The sequence below is a fragment of the Theropithecus gelada genome, chromosome 12 (assembly GCF_003255815.1).
Source record: "Theropithecus gelada isolate Dixy chromosome 12, Tgel_1.0, whole genome shotgun sequence".
Lineage (NCBI taxonomy): Eukaryota > Metazoa > Chordata > Mammalia > Primates > Cercopithecidae > Theropithecus > Theropithecus gelada.
This window is the reverse complement of record NC_037680.1, coordinates 69332931-69337715: the sequence shown is the minus strand read 5'-3', so window position 1 is coordinate 69337715 and position 4785 is coordinate 69332931.

The following is a 4785-nucleotide window of genomic DNA, read 5'->3' as shown; positions in this document are numbered from 1 at the left end:
TTTATGCAAGAAATGATAAGCCTAGAATGAATGCAGAGCAGCAGAAAGTGAAAAGAGGCATTGATTATACAGCAGGAAATGTAAAGAAAGTAGTGAAACACAGGTTTCTGACTTGAAAATGATGGGTTGCAAAATGAATAAAAAGTTCATCTTTCATGGATTGTAATTTGGACAGAACTGATAATGAGTTCAGAATCAGATATTTTACTTTGAGAAATGACCAAAAATCAAATGAAAAATATCCAGCAGGAAGTTGGATTTCTATTAATATATTTGATAATATCTGTTACATATCCTATTGTCATTAACACTGGATAGAGTGGGATGGGTGGCCTTTTAATTGGTCCTTTTTCTTTACACTTTTCAACGTTGTTCTAAAATTGTCCATATAGACTAATTCATGTCATGATGAGAAAAACATAAGCATAGGTTTTTTCTGATAGAAGGAAAACAGCAGAAGTCAAGACAGTAAATGAGAACAAATCTTTGAGAAAGTTCAGTTAACCAAAGGAGAAGAAACAAAGCTGTAGATGTAAATTGGAGGTGAGTGGCTCTTGGACTTATTCTTATTTGTTTAAGTATTGTAACATCTTTTAAAATTTTTATTTAATGTATTGACAGTACATGGAATTTCAAGATGTTTCAATGAATTGTGCTATTTGTAAAGCTACATATTTATAATCTTGATAACTTTGACCATTTTTAAATTAGATACATGCACCATTTAGAACTCTGCATTTTCATATTTTCTAAAATAAAAATTAATAACTTTATAAAGTAGTATGTGTAGTTTTGAATGTCACAATATTTATCCTTTTTAAATGAATTACTGCTTTTGTGCTGTATACCTATATGCATGATTCAGAGTAGTTTCTTCTTCTAAGGTATCATTTCTATTTTCCTAGATATCATCATTAAATTCATTGTCCACCTGAATTCCTTGGGTTAATTTCCTAGAAGATATTTAAACACAGGATACTTAACTCACCTGATAGTTTTAAGACTCATCATAGTTTGTGTATAACGATAGTATGCTAAAATAAACATAAGTTTAGACATATATAGTGAAATCAGACACATCTAGAAGGAGGGAAAACTACTATTAATTTTTTTAAACAGAAAAACTGTAACTACAAACAGGAAAAGTTTTGCTATAGTAAAAAAGTCAATGATATATGTTTCACTTGTATATTTCCATAAACTAATGATTGATTATCTTATCAAAATGAACAGGACCCAATAATATTGCCAATAACAGATCTAATAATGGCATTACATTTTGAGGAAAAATGTTATTTGTTTTAAAAATAATAGAGAATGAGTCATAAGAATGACTTCATCTTATAAAAATTAATCTTATTTAATAAGAATTAGGGTAGGAATAAACGAATGGATTTTAATACATTTCTTCTCACTGATGAATCTTAAGGACACGGGATAAAAAAAATAAAAATCATACATAGATAAAAATGAAAAACAAAGACCAGAACACCCAAATCTAATAAACAGTGATATTTAAAAAAAAAATTCAAGTAAAAATTCAAGATGGTCAGGGATGACATTTAAAATAAGTAAAATTTCCATAAAAATGAATCAATTAGCTGTCTAGACATTCACTTAAGCCTTGTGCTTCAGTCACATCTCCACTGATTATATATGTGACAAGTAAGTCACCCAGTGATGTTTTGGATTGAGTGGCTTTTTATTATGATTATTACCGTATGGCCGTATTCTTCAGAGTGTGAATTCTCACCATTTCTCTGACAGTTCTGCTTGGTTGCATTCCCTGATTATTTATTTATTTATTGCCACCACCTTACTGCAGGTTACCATCACATAATATATTGTCATAGGTAACTTTTTTGACAGGTTACAGTACTCCTTTTGATTATAAATGAAGCCCCAAGGTAGAATGTTTACAAAGAAAGGAATCTTATATTGACAAACTCTTGGGCAGGACAATTCTAGTCACCATGCCATATGACTTTTGAAGTAGACAAGCAAGGAAAGAGAGACAAATAAATAACAGTTATGCCTGGAAAATGTTCAAATTATTTTATATTTCAGTTGATGTAATGTAAGCTTTTAATTGACGCTTTCATCGCTTACACCAATTTACTTTAAATTCTTAACTCTACATATTTTGAGCCAGCCTTGCCAGCCATGTGATAGGGATGCTTGTGACTTGAAAGGCATGCTACATTTTTAGGAATGTGTTACTTCCTCCTCTTCCATCTACTCCAATTTCTGGAAGCTCTCTATTAACCAGTTCAATAACCTGATAGCAAAACCCCAACTAAAAAGTGTGTGGTCATTGTGAATCAAAAAGAAGTTTAGTCTGAAGTTAACATCGCACACTTGACAGATAGTGTCTTTGCTTAAATTGCAGGAACATAAAGTCACAGAATGGCAAGTTAAGTCCTAGAGCCTGGGAGTCAGACACATGAGTGGAAATCCATTTGTGGAGAATGAGAAACTAATTTTAGAACTTTGAAACTTGTTTGAATCTCAATTTCCTTATGAGAGGTGAAGCCAGCTGTGCTTCTGTGTTGGGTGGGGACTTGAAGAACTTTTGTGTCTAGCTAAAGGATTGTAAATGCACCAATCAGTGCTCTGTGTCTAGCTAAAGGATTGTAAACACACCAATCAGCACTCTGTAAAAACTCACCAATCGGAACTCTGTAAAATGGACCAATCAGCACTCTCTAAAATGGACCAATCAGCAGGATGTGGGTGGGGCCAAAAAAGAAATAAAAGCCGATCTCTGTACCCAGCAGCAACCGGTTCAGGTTGCCGTCCGTTTGTGGGTAGCTTTGTTTTTTTGCTCTTCGTAATAAATATTGCAGCTGCTCACTTTTTGGGTCCGTACTAGCTTTATGAGCTGTAACACCCACCGCCAGTGTCTGCGGCTTCATTGCTGACATCAGTGAGACTACGAACCCACCGGGAGGAACAAGCAACTCTGAACTCGCGGACTTTAAGAGCTGTTACATTCACTGCAAATTGTCTGCAGCTTCACTCCTGTCAGCGAGACTACGAACTCACCGGAAGGAAGAAACTCCAGACACATCTGAACGTCTAAAGGAACAAACTCCGGACACACCATCTTTAAGAACTGCAACACTCACTGAGAGGGTCTGCGGCTTCGTTCTTGAAGTGGGCAAGACGGAGAATCCACCGGAAGAAATAAATTCCGGACACACTTACATGAAAGATACAGATAGCAATACTTTGTAGTTAAAAATAAAACCTATAAAATGCTGGGTTTGTTGTAGAAATAAGTAAATATTTGTTTGCTAGAATTCTCTCACAGAATCCTAGTGTGCCACAAGGAATCCTTTTGCCACATAAATAGGTATGGTAGCTTTTGGTAGCAGAGATGTCTGGGAGATTGAGGCAATATAATATATGAAGGGTAACTTTTGACTCTACTTTTTATCAACTCCATTTGGTTTCCCCACATGTCCAATAGAGATACTAGTACCAGTTTACCAGTTCATGGATTAATGCACAGCCCCTGGCTTATTACGTGATAATAATAATGTTTCTTTTTATTACTGTTATTTGCTGTAAACTTTGTTCATGCAATTTAACAAAATTATAAAAGGCAGTGATTCTCACCTCATGGATCATTACATTACTTCTTGAAAATCTGTGAGTAAGAAGAATGGCAAGGTATAAGTTTTTAATCTTAATAAATCTGCTATAATTTAATATAAACCAGGCTCTTTAATCTTACTATACAATGAAGATTGTTATAGCTCTATTCTTCTGATTCAAACTGCAATGCATAATCACTTTCCTTGGGAGTGTGCTTTTCTAACTATTCGGTTTAGGTAGGTTGTAGAGTTTCTGAAAAGCCTACTTGTGCATAGGTATTAGAAGAGGTTTAATTCTTCTCCTCTTGCTCTGTTCTTTGTTAATAATCCTCGCTACTAATTTTCAGACTCTAAATCTAACATGTAACATACAAAGTAAAAACTAAGGTATAGTTTTATGCAAACCGTCATCAAAGTCCTTTGTGGTCTATACGGTCAAGCACTTAGCTACAATTCTCCAAATACCGTAAGAAGGAAGATAGTCATTTGTGGGATTTTATGTATTCTGCAAAAAGGATATATGAAAGAGATTGATTATTATTTATTGTCTGGCCAGTGATTATAACAATAGCCTGTTCCACATAAACAGTGCCTTATTTTTTTTTTCTCTTCTAACTAGTATTTTGATTGTGTTAGCCTTGTGTTAAAGAAGAAAACCTGATATTGGGCTGGGCGTGGTGATTCACGCCTGTAATCCCAGCACTTTGAGAGGCCTAGGAGGGTGGATCACCTGCGGTCAGGAGTTGGAGACCAGCCTGGCCAACATGGTGAAAATACAAAAACTTAGCCAGGTGTGGTGGCGGGCGCCTGTAATCTCAGCTACTGGGGAGGCTGAAGCAGGAGAATCACTTGAACCCAGGAAGCGAAGGTTGCAGTGAGCCGAGATCGTGCCATTGCACTCTAGCCTGGGTGACAAGAGCAAAACTCCATCTCAAAAAAAAAAGAAAAGAAAAGAAAAAATGAAAAGCTGAAATTATACTTTCATTTTAGAGATGAAAAAAGTATGAGGAGAATGAGATGGGTTCACTGACTTACACGTGACCACATGGCTATTAAGGGTAGATTAGGGACTAGAAATCTTGCCCTCTGCTAATCTAGTAATCTTTCAATCAAAAGCAGTCTTTCACCCAGCATCCTACTTTATGAAATAAACTTTTCATTTCTATGTATGTGAACAACTCACATA